This window comes from Bubalus bubalis, chromosome 1 (genome assembly GCF_019923935.1).
Source record: "Bubalus bubalis isolate 160015118507 breed Murrah chromosome 1, NDDB_SH_1, whole genome shotgun sequence".
In the NCBI taxonomy this organism is placed as follows: domain Eukaryota; kingdom Metazoa; phylum Chordata; class Mammalia; order Artiodactyla; family Bovidae; genus Bubalus; species Bubalus bubalis.
In genome coordinates, this window is record NC_059157.1 from 28349165 (window position 1) to 28365214 (window position 16050).

Genomic DNA, 16050 nt, shown 5'->3' on the forward strand with positions numbered 1-16050 from the left:
AGGAAAGAAAATGTTTCAAAAAGAATGTTGCCAGTGTGAAATTGAACAAGACAGGAGAAAAGGCAACTGGTGACATAAGAAAAGCAGGAGGTGGAGGGGAAGAATAAAAACAACACCAGAGTTAAGTAGAAGAGACCAAATGGATTGAAATTGCCAATGAAGTAGATTACCTTTGGAAAGAAGTGTAGGTTCTTCCTTCTAAGAAAGGAGAGGAGGGGGAGAAAATGGTAGAAAATACAGGATTCTGAGTTAAAGCAGAGTAGAGAAGTTTTAATACTGATAATTCTATATTAAATTAGGATATCTTTTATGTTTTAATTTGTTGTTGTTCAGTCGCTCAGTTCTGTCCGACTCTTTGCGGCCCCATGGACTGTAGCACCCTAGGCTTCCCTTCACTGTCTCCTGGAATTTGCTCAAACTCATGTCCATTGAGTTAGGGATACCATCCAATCATCTCATCCTCTGTCGCTGTCTTCTCCTCCTGCCCTCAAACTTTCCCAGCATCAAGGTCTTTTTCAATGAATTGGCTCTACAAATCAGGTGGCCAAAGTTTGGAGTTTTAGCATCAGTATTTCCAATGAATATTCAGGGTTGATTACCTTTAGGATTAACTGGTTTGACTCTTTGCAGTCCAAGGGACTCTCAAGAGTCTTCTCCAGCACCACAGTTTGAAAGCATCAATTCTTTGGCACTCAACCTTCTTTATGGTCCAACTCTCTCATCCGTACATGACTACTGGAAAAACTATGGCTCTGACTATATGGACCTTTATTGACAAAGTGATGTCTCTGCTTTTTAATATACTGTCTAGGTTTGTCATAGCTTTTCTTCCAAGGAGTAAGTGTCTTTTCATTTCATGTCTACAGCCACCATCCACAGTGATTTTGGAGCCTAAGAAAGTAAAATCTGCTAGTTTCCATTTTTTAGTTTCCATCTATTTGCCATGAAGTGATGGGACTGGATGCCATGATCTTGGTTTTTTGATTTAGGGCAAGGCAGAGTCTTGTGATGACCATGTGGAGAGTAAGGGATGTGTTTTGAGTTTGAGTGGCATGGAAAACTTCCAGAACAGTGCTGTCAGAAATAAGAAAGGGGTTAATTTATGCTGTGAAGCACTGACAAGACCACTGAGGACGTGCCTGAAATAACATAGCATGAGTTTTTGTTTGTTTTTGTGGAGGCAACCACCATGGTTCCAGTATCTACAGCTGACTAACAAACCATCACAAATTCTGTGGCTTAAATCAATGGTCATTATATTAAATTCGTGACCTCTGGGTCATAAATTAGAGCAGGGAAAGTCTGAATGGCTCTTTTGTTCCATGTGGAATCGACGGGTTGCTCAGTTCATCCAGTTGGTAGCTGGTGGAGCCTTCGCTCTCACGTCAGGCACCTTGGGAAGGTGGCTGGAGGCTCGCACACCCGCATCCCTCTCCATGAACTCTTGGGATTTTTACATACACTGTCCATAAGATTAGCCAGACTTCAAACAGAAAAGGAATTGTCTAGGCTCTCCAGGTCTGGGACTGGACATCAACATACAGTCACCTTCACAGTTGTTTCTTGGCTAAAGCAGACAGAAATCCCACCAATTTTCAAATAAGAGAGACCCATGCCCCATTTCTTGTTGGGGTACACTACAAGCATTTTTAGCTAGCGCCCACTGCCCCCCCCCGCTAGTGTGTGTCATTCTAACACCAGTGTAAAACATTTATTTTCTGTTTTCTGTGTTGTCCCCTGGAATGTACTTCACATAGACCAGAAAGTTCTGTTTTGTCTCAAGTATCTGATATGCAGTAGACAATAATCATTTGTTACATGTATGATAGAAAAATGTAGACAGAGGAGCAGATAATATGGGTGTGAAATGCCCAGGAAGAATGACAAGAGACTGCAGGGTAATGGTTCCCTCCACATTTGTGAGGTTTGCAGCATTTGCCATCAGCCATCAGTGACTCAATAAGGCTTGCTCTTCACCTCCAGGGAGCAACCATATCAACATCTTCAGGACCAATGCTCCAATGAACCGATTTATCTTTAGCCCAGTTGGACGTCTTCCTTCAGTTAAGATTATTGCATTGATGAGTTGCTAATTAAGCATACACTTTGGAGGAGTCTTCATCTACATTTCATAGAGTGGCTTTGAGAGTTGGTGAATCCTCTGAAATCATATGAGCAAATGCATCATCTTGAGTCTTATCAGATTTTCAAAGGGAAACCTGAACCCTAAATATTAAAACAGCACTCTCAGAATAAGCCGTACTTGGATTTTACCTTTTAGATAGAAAAAGCTAAATCTTTCAAATATCATGAAGAAAAAATCACCTGGAACAGGAAAAAAGCCACTTGTAACTTTAGCGAAGGCCACATATGTAACAAGCAGGTCAGTGCAGTCATCTTTAATGATTCCCCAGGAGCTATTACGTTTGATTTGGTTCGTGACTTGTGAACCTGTGGGGATTTGTTGGTTAAGTTATTCTAGCTACTAAGAGAAGTCACGTCAGAAAGTCACTTAAAAAAAAGACATTTTTGGAGATTTAGACTATGAAAAGCTCTGTTTCCCAATTAGTGCTTAAAAACCTCTGATTATAATGTGGTATTTCTTTAAAAATCCCCTAAGTATATGTTAACAATTGAACTTGAACTAAAATTACAACTCCATTATTTGAAAGTGCTTTCATATACTTTTCTTGCCTAGTTTTCTATTATCTTACTGAAAATGTTTTTTTTTTTTTTTTAAGTTTACATTTGTCAAACTTTAACAACATTATCAACATAAGGGGGATATATATAATCAAGTATTTTAAATATTGGATAGTTTATAAATTGAGGAGGCTATAAAGACATTAGGTAGATTACGTCTGCTAAGTTACTTCAGTCGTGTCCGACTCTGTGACCCCATAGACGGCAGCCGACCAGGCTCCCCCGTCCCTGGGATTCTCCAGGCAAGAACACTGGAGTGGGTTGCCATTTCCTTCTCCAATGCATCAAAGTGAAAAGTGAAAGTGAAGTCGCTCAGTCGTGTCCGACCCTCAGCGACCCCATGGACTGCAGCCTTCCAGGCTCCTCCATCCATGAGATTTTCCAGGCAAGAGTACTGGAGTGGGGTGCCATTGTCTTCTCCGAGATTACATCTAGAAACATGAAATCTATAGGGAAGCTAACACAGGCTTAAAGTGCTGTAGGAATATTAAAATGTACAGGACTTTTAAAAAAGTTTTCTTATTTTTAAGTGTAACTACTTAAATGATATCACCATTAGAATTTCCTGTCAAGGTTTATAAATTCCATGCAGGCTAAAAAGCTGAAGGCTTTATCTCAGCCATAGTCAGATTTCTCTCTCATTGCCTGTGTTTTTTTGAATGAACAGCCATTGCATGGAACCACCCTTGATTCCTTTCTAACCAGGTACATCTGGTACCCTCATGTTCTCAAAAGAACCTTAGGTTCTGCAACCCTATAGCTAAGGCAGGAAATGCACAAATATGGTACCAACACAGGTCTAAAACGAACATACTTGCACGCCCTGTATTCTGATTCATTCCTTGTTCCCAATCTGTAGCTCAAATCCCATCAGTTTTCCCCTCACTGAAAAGTCCAATTCCTTAACCTAGGTCTTCCTCACTTTTCTCTGAGATAATACCTCTACCTCATCTTCCTGATGCTGAACTACTTTGTTTTTTCTTTCAAATGCTGCTGAGACACAAAACTCTATAGAACAGTCCATTTTCTCTTCAAGTGCCAGTGGTTTTTCATTTTTCAAAGAATCAATAAATCAATACTGTGCCTCTTCAGTCTCTCAGACAAAGAATAGGAGACCTGACCAGTTAGACAATGGCTAGTGAGAATTAGGTTGTAATCTGTGATTAATTGGTTCACAAGTAAAGATCAAACGAAAATATAGAGGCATACTTCTTGTTTTCCTTTGGCCCAGCTTCAGGTCTAGTATACTAGTGGTAAAGAACTCGCCTGCCAGTGCAGGAAACAAAAGAGACGTGGGTTCAATCCCTGGGTTGGAAAAATCTCCTGAAGAACACTGAACCCACTCCAGTGTTCTTGCCTGGAAAATTCCACAGACAGAGGAGCTTGGCAGGCTACAGTCAATGGGATCACAAGAGCTGGACACTACTGAAGCAATTTAGCACTTAGCAAGATCTAGAAGTCGGTTCAGTTCCATTGCTCAGTCGTGTCTGACTCTTTGCGACCCCATGGACTACAGCGCACCAGGCCTCCCTGTCCTTCACCAACTTCCGGAGTTCACTGAGACTCAACGTCCATCGAGTCAGTGATGCCATCCAGCCATCTCATCCTCTGTCATCCCCTTCTCCTCCTGCCCCCAATCCCTCCCAGCATCAGAGTCTTTTCCAATGAGTCAACTCTTCGCATGAGGTGGCCAAAGTACTGGAGTTTCAGCTTTAGCATCATTCCTTCCAAAGAAATCCCAGGGCTGATCTCCTTCAGAATGGACTGGTTGGATTCCTTGCAGTCCAAGGGACTCTCATAGTCAATCTAATTTTTATTAGTCACCAACATATACTTTCTCACCTAATGAGTATTGGCTCTTTCCCTGGTCCCCTAAATGGTAAGCTTACCTTCTAATCTGTCTCTCTCTCAATACTGTAACCCTTTTTTGGAGATACCCCTTCATATTTTCTCCATCTCATCAAGTCCCTTTATTCTACTTTGTATTTTATTTCAAATGCCGCTGAGGTGGAACTGAGTTCCGACTCCATTTCCTTCCTGAAGCCATCTCCAGCTTCTTCGCGTCATTCTGGTCTATCTTTTCTTGGAACTCCAGCACTGACGATGAATAATGGCCGTGTCAGGCATGCTTAGTTTCGTAAGTGGAGAGTAGGGAACGTGGCTTTAACTTGTTTGTGTCTTATTTGTTGCCTAGCACACCTCTAAGAGCAGTGAAAGCTTTAGATGATTGTTTTAATCAGAACTCAAATATTATAAGAAATTACTAAGCTTTGGGAATTATATTTGATTTTTAAAAGGAAAGAAATAAATATAATCGTGAAAGCACAGAATTTAAAACCGGAGAGCGATGTTAGAAGTCATCTCATTTGACCTCGAAAACTAGTGAAGGAGGAAATGATATGCCAGTTTGAGCAAACCTAAGCAGCAAACTCAGAGAAGACAATGGCACCCCACTCCAGTACTCTTGCCTGGAAAATCCCACGGACGGAGGAGCCTGGTAGGCTGCAGTCCATGGGGTCGCTAAGAGTCAGACACGACAGCGATTTCACTTTCACTTTTCACTTTTATGCATTGGAGAAGGAAATGGCAACCCACTCCAGTGTTCTTGCCTGGAGAATCCCAGGAACGGGGGAGCCTGGTGGGCTGCCGTCTATAGGGTCGCGCAGAGTCGGACACGACTGAAGCAACTTAGCAGCAGCAGCAAGCAGCAAACTAATGACAGATGCAAGGCTAGAACTCAGGACCTGAGTCCTATCCTAATACCCTTTGCTAAACTGGACTACAGCATATATCATATAGTATATGTGAGCATGAATGGACATATTTTAACTATGCTTGTCTTTTGAGATCATGAATGACATGCCTTGTTTTAAACTATAAAATAAATACTTTGGATATGACTGTGACGGACATGGCTGGTTGATTATCCAATATTCATTCCTCTTTCTTCCTTTACTACTTGAATATATCTATGCCATAGAATACAGAGGGACGGCTATGTGCCTAGTTTAAATCTAAAGCCTCCCAGTCCTCTTCATGTTGAATGACCATTTGGTATGTGTCTTCTTACTAATGAGATATGATTAAAACTCTGCTGGGGATGTGATCACATTTTCAAATAATGAACAAAATCCTTATGGGGGAAGGTTTGGGGATCTTTGTCCCTTTGCCTTTTTTATGTTTGGAATATAGATGTAACGCGGGAAGTGCAGTAGCCATCTTGTGACCGTGAAAAGGAAGCCATACCAAGGATTACAAACAGCATGATAGGAAAAATCTGAAGCCTGATTACATTCATGAGGATCAGACTCAAGTCTTGAGTCCACTCCAGACTTCTGAATAAGAACTATAAATCTACTTGTCTAATCCATTAGTTAGTAGATTTTCTGTTACTTTTGTCTAAATACCCTTCTCCCAACAAAGATAAGACCACAAAATATGTTAAAATGCAGTGGATCTAGTGACCTATTCAGTCATGTTATTTGACTAGCCCTTTTGCACTGACTTTGCCACAGTGATGCTTTTTTAATATGTAACAGCTTAACTGTTTTCTTAAATGGCTTAAGTATGTTAAGCACTATTTTGCTGCTAAGTCACTTCAGTCGTGTCTGACTCTGTGCGACCCCATAGACGGCAGCCCACCAGGCTCCTCTGTCCCTGGGATTCTCCAGGCAAGAATACTGGAGTGGGTTGCCATTTCCTTCTCCAATGCATGAAAGTTAAAAGTGAAAGTGAAGTCGCTCAATCATGTTCGACTCTTAGTGACCGCATGGACTGGTGCCTACCAGGCTCCTCCGTCCATGGGATTTTCCAGGCAAGAGTACTATTCTGAAGCCCTTTAAATATATTATCTTATTTAATGATCACTACAATTATGTGAAGCTGCATTGGTGTTCTCATTTATAGAGATAAAAAGGAAAATTTAGAGAGGTCAATTATCTTTATGCTTACATGATAAATGTCCCTGGATACCAGTGACCATGTTCTGTTCATCTGTCATACCATGTAACAAACCATGTGAAGCGCAACTCTGTGAGTTGATTTATTACTTTAAAATTTAAGATAGTTGATTAACAGCCTTGTTTTATTCTCCTTAAATGAAATACTAAAGCTGTAGTACAAATACAAAACCTGGACAATCTGTATGTCACCCAAACAGAGTATTAGTTAAAGTTGTGCAATTGGAAACCAATAACTTAATACATAACTTCATAAAGAATCCGTTATATAATTGATTGTACGTTTTGCTTTGGCTCTTGAACTTGACCTTCCATGTGCTGGTAATTATTCTAGTGCTAGCAGCTTCGAACAAACAAAAAACAGCGCTACATTCCACAGCTTGGCAACACTACAACACCAGCTCTACCTAGTAGAATAACTTCTAGATTTGCCTTTCTCCTACAAAAACATGATTTTAAGTACAGATTCCGATATCTTTCAGGTAATTCATGATTTCTGATATTTTATTCTCTAGGGATTATTTTGTTCATTTCTTCCCTTGGAAAACAAAGGGAAGCATGAAAAAATGGGGTGGCCCTTGATGAAAGACTTGAATAAATATATGATAATAAAAAAGAAAATTGATTATCTTACATCATTGCTGCTGCTGCTAAGTCGCTTCAGTCGTGTCTGACTCTGTGCGACCCCATAGACTGAAGCCCATCAGGCTCCTCTGTCCCTGGGATTCTCCAGGAAAGAACACTGGAGTGGGTTGCCATTTCCTTCTCCAATGCATGAAAGTGAAAAGTGAAAGGGAAGTCTGTCGTGTCTGACTCTTAGCGGCCCCATGGACTGTAGCCTAGCAGGCTCCTCCGTCCGTGGGATTTTCCAGGCAAGAGTACTGGAGTGGGGTGCCATCGCCTTCTCCGTCTTCCATCATTAAATAGTCACTAACTAGAGCAACTTTTTAAAAGCTAATTATAAGTCTAGTTGTATCTGTTTAACTGAGAAAAGTAGTATTTTGAAGGCAATTGAAAATATACATCAAGGTAAAAAATATCTTCATTCTCTCATTGACACTAGATATTTAAGACAAAATATTTTTCTCTTTTAAATTTCTTGTATATTTGCCAAAGTAAAATGGAGGAATTTTCTCATGGCTATATCAGTTCAGTTTACTTCAGTCACTCAGTCGTGTCCAGCTCTTTGCGACCCCATGGACTGCAGCATGGCAGGCTTCCCTGTCCATCACCAACTCCCGGAGCTTACTCAAACTCATGTCCATTGAGTTGGGGATGCCATCCAACCATCTCATCCTCTCTCATTCCCTTCTCATCCCGCCTTCAATCTTTCCCATCACCAGGGTCTTTTCCAATGAGTCAGTTTTTCGCATCAGGTGGCCAAAGTATTGGAGTCTCAGCTTCAGCATCAGTCCTTCCAATGAATACTCAGGACTGATACCCTTTATGATGGACTAGTTGGATCACCTTGTTGTCCAAGGGACTTTTAAGAGTCTTCTCCAACACCACAGTTCAAAAGCATCAATTCTTCGGTGCTCAGCTTTCTTTATAGTCCAACTCTCACCCAATTCATACATGGCTACTGGAAAAATGATGGCTTTGACTAGATGGACCTTTGATGTCAAAGTAATGTCTCTGCCTTTTAATATGCTGTCTAAGTGGCTAAAGCTGCAACTCCAGTACTTTGGCCACCTCATGCGAAGAGTTGACTCATTGGAAAAGACTCTGATGCTGGGAGGGATTGGGGGCAGGAGGAGAAGGGGATGACAGAGGATGAGATGGCTGGATGGCATCGCTGACTCGATGGACGTGAGTTTGGGTGAACTGCTGGAGTTGGTGATGGACAGGGAGGCCCGGCGTGCTGCAATTCATGGGGTCGCAAAGAGGCGGACACGACTGAGCGACTGAACTGAACTGAACTGAAGTTGGTCATAACTTTTCTTCCAAGGAGCAAGCATCTTTTAATTTCATGGCTGCAGTCACCATCTGCAGTGATTTTGGAGCCCCCCTCCAAATAAGGTTTTTCACTGTTTTCACTGTTTCCCCATCTATTTGCCATGAAGTGATGGGACCAGATGCCATGATCTTAGTTTTCTGAATGTTGAGTTTTAAGCCAACTGTTTTACTCTCCTCTTTCACTTTCATCAAGAGGGTCTTTAGTTCTTCTTCACTTTTTGCCATAAGGGTGGTGTCATCTGCATATCTGAGGTCATTGATATTTCTCCCAGGAATCTTGATTCCAACTTGTGTTTCTTCCAGTCCAGCATTTCTCATGATGTACTCTGCATATAAGTTAAATAAGCAGAGTGACAATATACAGCCTTAATGTACTCCTTTCCCGGTTTGGAACCAGTCTGTCGTTCCATGTCCAGTTCTAACTGTTGCTTCTTGACCTGCATACAGATTTCTCAGGAGGCAAGACAAGTAGTCTGGTATGCCCATCTCTTTCAGAATTTTCCACAGTTTTTAGTGATCCACACAGTGAAAGGATTTGGCTTAGTCAATAAAGCAGAAGTAGATGTTCTTCTGGAACTCTCTTGCTTTTTCAATGATCCAGTGGATGTTGGCAATTTGATCTCTGGTTCCTCTGCCTTTTCTAAATCCAGCTTGAATATCTGGAAGTTCATGGTTCTTGTACTGTTGAAACCTTGCTTGGAGAATTCTGAGTATTACTTTGCAAGTGTGTGAGATGAATGCCATTGTGCAGTAGTTCGAGCATTCCTTGGCATTGCCTTTCTTCAGGATTGGAATGAAACTGACCTTTCCCAGTCCTGTGGCCACTGATGAGTTTTCCAAATTTGTTGGCATACTGAGTGCAGCACTTTCACAGCATTATCTTTTAGGATTTGAAATAGCTCGACTGAAATTCCATCACCTCCACTAGCTTCGTTCATAGTGATGCTTCCTAAGGCCCACTTGACTTCACATTCCAGGATGTCTGGCTCTAGGTGAGTGATCACACCATCATGGTTATCTGGGTTGTGAAGATCTTTTTTGTAAAGTTCTTCTGTATATTCCTGCCACCTCTTCTTAATATCTTCTGCTTCTGCTAGGTCCATACCATTTCTGTCCTTTATTGTGCCCATCTTTGCATGAAAAGTTCCCTTGATATCTCTAATTTTCTTGAAGAGATCTATAGGCTATATAAATCTCATGGTATATAGGCAGCAGATTTAAACTTGTTATACAGTAGTCAGTGTTTTGGATGAGAGGCAAAATAAAACTCCCCCAAATTTGTGGTTTCAGGAGAAAAACTTTTGAAAAACTTAGATACTATGAATGCAATCTAATACCAGTCAGATTAACTGATGATGATCTTGTTTTTAATGTATTGCAAAAATCTTCATCATGATTGCTTCAGAAGGATTTCACCATCTCTGCTGAATTTTCAGATGTTCCCCATAGTGCAATTCCACTTGGCTGTACACCCATTATTGTCTTATGGCCTCTATGTGACCTCCAGTGGGATTTTTTTAGAGGTAATTCCTGATAAAAAGAAAATCCCGAGTCCCTAAGAACCCATATCACTATAGCAATCCATTCTCCCCTATTAGGGAGATGTGAGTTGCAAGGCCCTTAGTGAATAGCTTAGTGGAGAGAGAGTATTTGCAAACAAGAAAAAATAAGCAGAAAATAGAGAACAGGCTATAGCCACAAGTTAAATCGAGGGACACAAATGAGAAGCACGGTCAGACATCACTGGCGAGAAAGGTCACTGTAGTCGCAAACCCTGGGGACCAAGTGTGCTGCCCTTTGAGTTCATTCTCTCCATTCAGTACTGAGTGGGGGGCCCCTGTATGCAAGAAACAGTGATAGACTCTAACATAGCAGAGACTGTGACCCCAAGGAGTTTGCAGTCTAGTGGAGATCAGAGGGAAAACCAAGTTGTGATGCATTATGACAAAGTCTGAGTAGAGGAATGTTCAGCTTCCACATGTCAGAGGGGAGGGAGCTTATCATGGTTGGGAGCATGAAGAAGAAATTGCTGAGAATAACAGATAAGCAATTCATTGAACTAAGGAAGCATTAGCTTTGGATAAATACCCAGAAGTGGGACTGCTGGATCATATGGTAGTTCTATTTTCAATTTTTTGAGGAACCTTCGTACTGTTATCCATAATTTCTGCACCAGTGTACCTTGACACCAACACCATACAGGGGTTCCCTTTTCTCCCTACCTTTGCAAACTCTTGTTATTAGTATTTCTTGTCATTTTGATGGTGATCATTCTAACAGGCATGTGGTGATCTCATTGTGGTTTAAATTTGTATTTCTCTGAAGATAAGTGATGTAGAGTACCTTTTCCTGTACCTGTTGGCTATTTGTATGCCACCTTTGAAAAAAAAAAAAAAGTATTCAAGTACTCTGACCATTTCAAAAATCAAATTTGTCTTGCTATTGAGTTGTACAATAAATGAAGACAGGATGTAGTCGAGATCTATACATTCATCGTAGCATTATTCACAATAGAGGAGATGAGGAAAAAAACCTAAATGTGCATCAGTAGATGTATAGATAAGGAAGATGTGATAGTGTAATGCAATATTTTCCAGCCATGGGAAAGAAGGAAATCCTGACATTTGAGACAACACAGATTGACCTTGAGAGCAGTATACTAAGCAAAATAAGTCAGAGAAAGACTATTACTGTGTAATATTATTTATATGTGGAATCTGAAAAAGCTGAACACCTAGACTGAGAGTGGATTGGTGGCTGCCAGGGGCTGGGGTTGAGGAAAATGGGGACATGCTGGTCAAGGGCACAAACTCCCAGTTATTAGCTGAATAAGCTCTGGGGATCTAATATCCAGCCTGGTGATTATAGTTAATGATACTGTATTATACACTTGACAGTTGCTAAGCGAGTATATGCTAACATTCTCACTACAAAAAAATAAGTGGTGATTATGTGACATGATGGAGATGCTCGTTAACACCACAGTGCAATCATTTTGCAAGATTATAACTGTATCCAGTCAACACATTGTACTTCTTAAACTAACTCAATGTTCTAAGTCAGTTAGATAAAGCTGCAAAAAAAAAAAAAAAAAATTGAGCTTCTAGTCTGTGAGAATTCTTGTACAACCTCAATGAAGTATGCTAAATTTGAGGATAAAGTCCTTTGGGAGCTAAAAAAAATTAAAATTTACTCTTCCCCTAGGATAGAGAGTTTCAAGTAAATGCTCCAAAAAAGGAAGGAAACAATTGAGCTGGGTGCATTTTCTTCATAGAAATAACTTAGCTAAGCTGTGTAAAGAGCACCAGTGTGGAGATCAGAGGATTTCCATTCTGCCAAGACCACAGGAGGGTTTCCCTGGTGGCTCAGACAGTTATCTGCCTGCAATGCAGGAGAACTGGGTTTGATCCCTGAGTTGGGAAGATTCCCTGGAGAAGGGAATGGCTAGCCACTCCAGTATTTTTTGTCTAAAGAATTCCGTGAACAGAGGAGCCTGGTGGGCTACAGTCCATGGGGTCAAAGAGTCAGACATGACTGAGCAACACTTACTTACTGAGGCCAAAGGAAGCAGGAGTGAAGGGAAAGGAAGTCGATGAGGCTGGAAAGTTAACTTGGGGTCTGATAATTTAGCCTTGAGGCCACTTAGACAGCTAGAAGTTAACCACCAAGTGGTTGATACGAAATCCATGGACATAAATGATGTCTTCAAGAGAGAAAGTATATATTAAAATTGAAGAGCTAAGAGTCAAGGAAGACTAATCTGCTTCCTTTCATAAATGTACTTGAGAAGGCCAGGAAGAATTGCCTGCATTAAGTGCTAATTTTGCTAGTCTTCACCTATGACATGAAGATTATCGATGTTCCATCTGTAGGTCTTAGGCATAGGGGTTTTCCCAGCAGTGGGGATGAATTTGCACTAAATGTCAAAGCTGCCTTGTTATCACCTTTTCAAGAAGGTTTGAAATGATTAAGAGTTGTAGGTTGGTGTTTAGACATAGTCAGAATTCAGAAATAGGCAAAGTTGTTTAGTTTCCACCAAATTCAATAATGAAGGGAAAAAGAGAGAAAGAGATGTTGAGAAGAGACCACATAAAACAAATTAACTTCACCTTTGAGTTACAAATCGGTGTATATTCCAAGAAAATGTAACCTATTTCTAATTCAAATAATTATAACTCAGCAAGTCCAGGAGCTAACTGGCTTAGATCATGAATTCCTTATTCCCAGATTCACACTTGAATTGAAGAAAGTAGAGAAAATCACTAGACCATACAGGTTTGATCCAAATCAAATCCCTTACAACTATACAGTGGAAGTGACAAATAGATTCAAGGGATTCGATCTGATAGACAGAGTGCCTGAAGAACTCTGGACAGAGGTTTGTGACATTGTACAGGAGGCAGTGATCAAGACCATCCCCAAGAAAAAGAAATACAAAAAGGCAAAATGGTTGTCTGAGGAGGCCTTATACAGCTATGAAAAGAAGAGAAGTGAAAGGCAAAGGAGAAAAGGAAAGATACACCCATTTGAATGCAGAGTTCCAAAGAACAGCAAGGAGAGATAAGAAAGCCTTCCTCAGTGATCAATGCAAAGAAATAGAGGAAAACAATAAAATGGGAAAAATTAGAGATCTCTTCAAGAAAATCAGAGATACCAAGGGAACATTTCATGCAAAGATGAGCACAATAAAGGACAGAAATGATATGGACCTAACAGAAGCAAAAGATATTAAGAAGAGGTGGCAGGAATACACAGAAGAACTATACAAAAAAGATCTTCACAACCCAGATAACCACGATAGTGTGATCACTCACCTAGAGCCAGATATCCTGGAATGCAAAGTCAAGTGGGCCTTAGGAAGCATCACTATGAACAAAGCTAGTGGAGGTGATGGAATTTCAGTCGAGCTATTTCAAATCCTGAAAGATCGTGCTGTGAAAGTGCTACACTCAATATGCCAGCAAATTTGGAAAACTCAGCAGTGGCCACAGGAATAGAAAAGGTCAGTTTCATTCCAATCCCAAAGAAGGGCAATGCCAAAGAATGTTCAAACTATGACACAATTTCACTCATCTGCTAGTAATTTCACTCATTACTAGCAAAGTAATGCTCAGAATTCTCCAAGCAAGGCTTCAACAGTATATGAACCATGAACTTCCAGATGTTCAAGCTGGATTTAGAAAAGGCAAAGGAACCAGAGATCAGATTTCCAACATCTGCTGGATCATCAAAAAATCAAGAATTCCAGAAAAGCATCTTCTTTTTTGACTATGCCAAAGTCTTTGACTGTGTGGATCACAACAAAGTGTGGAAAATTCTTGAAGAGATGGAATACCAGACCACCTGTGTTGCCTCCTGAGAAACCTGTATGCAGGTCAAGAAGCAACAGTTAGAACTAGACATGGGACAACAGACTGGTTCCAAATCAGGAAAGGAGTACATCAAGGCTGTATATTGTCACCCTGCTTATATAACTTATATGCAGAGTAGATCATGAGAGATGCTGGACTGGATGAATCACAAGCTGGAATCAAAATTTCTGGGAGAAATATCAATGACCTCAGATATGCAGATGACACCACCCTTATGGCAGAAAGCGAAGAAGAACTAAAGAGCCTCTTGATGAAAGTTAAAGAGGAGAGTGAAACAGTTGGCTTAAAACTCAACATTCAGAAAACCAAATCATGGCATCTGGTCCCATCACTTCATGGCAAATAGATGGGGAAACCTTGAAAAACTTTATTTTGGGGGGCTCCAAAATCACTGCAGATGGTGATTGCAGCCATGAAATTAAAAGATGCTTGCTCCTTGGAAGAAAAGTTATGACCAACCTAGATAGCATATTCAAAAGCAGAGACATTACTTTGCCATCAAAGGTCTGTCTAGTCAAAGCTATGGTTTTTCCAGTGGTCATGTATGGATGTGAGAGTTGGACTATAAAGAAAACTGAGCACCAGTGAAGTGATGCTTTTGAACTATGGTGTTGGAGAAGACTCTTGAGAGTCCCTTGGACTGCAGGGAGATCCAACCAGTCCATCCTAAAGGAAATCAGTCCTGAATATTCATTGGAAGGACTGATGCTAAAGCTGAGATTCCAATAGTTTGGTCACCTGATGTGAAGAACTGACTCATTTATAAAGACCCTCATGATTGGAAAGATTGAAGCTAGGAGGAGAAGGTGATGACAGAAATGAGATGGTTGGATGGCATCCCCAACTCAATGGACATGAGTTTAAGTAAGCTCCGGGAGTTGGTGATGGACAGGGAGGCCTGGCATGCTGCAGTCCATAGGGTTGCAAAGCGTCGGACATGACTGAGAGATGAAAATCAACTGAACTGAAAATTGGATGTAGCAAGAAATATAGAACCCCAAATACCTTGCAACTTCTTTTCTGAACCTGAAATCTCTTTTATTGGCAGTCAGAGTTCATGTGTTGTGGACTCAAAGCCCTGGGAGACTGAGTTTTGTTCCTTGCAGTGGCATGGCGAACTATGTTCTTCTACATCAAATTCTAAGAGAGAGAAGATTCTTTTCAGATCATTCTGAATATTAGGCAAGTATGTATAAACAGTAATTTCTGAGAACACAAATGAATAACTGTGAGTCAGTTTCATTCTTCTGAGATATGCATCAGAGGGAAACACAGAACAGGAAAGAGTTTTGCTAAAATAATAATGAGCACAGCCCTATGAAAGAGCTACTTTGGTTCTTTCAGACTGGCTGACTGCTTAGGGGGTGACCCTGAGCAGTTACTGAAGCAAACAAAACAAAGATTTGAACTAAAAGATAGTGAAGGGAATAGGAAGACAGAGGGTAAATAGTTATGTATTTCTCAACTGAAGCTGTGAACATTCTTTTCTTATCTACAACTGGTTGCATATATTTGCATTTAGTCTTAATACACAGTGGTCGAACAATAGCTCATATAATATAGATGACACCTCAGTTTAACTTTTGTTCTTCATTGATGGTTTTTGCAATATATTGTTGTTTTCACCCACATTCATGAATGTGACAATCTCTCAGTTCTGAGAATAAAAATACTTTGACCCATATTCATCTGTAAATGAATTTATTAGAAAGCTCTGGATATTCCCTAGATATTCATATTGGGAACAACTGATTTCACTTTATCCTTTGTTGTCGTCTCAGAAGATTCATAAAGAAAGGCAGGGGCTGTGAGAATTCATACATCAAGGGTTTTATGCATGTCACATGTTCCTGAAAAATACTTAAGTCCTGCAGAAAACTTTCTAGAAAACATTTTGCTGTTGCTAAGTCGCTTCAGTCATGTCCAACTCTGTGCGACCCTATAGACAGCAGCCCACCAGGCTCCGCCGTCCCTGGGATTCTCCAGGCAAGAACACTGGAGTGGGTTGCCATTGCCTTCTCCAGTGCATGAAGGTGAAAAGTGAAAGTTGAAGTCGCTCA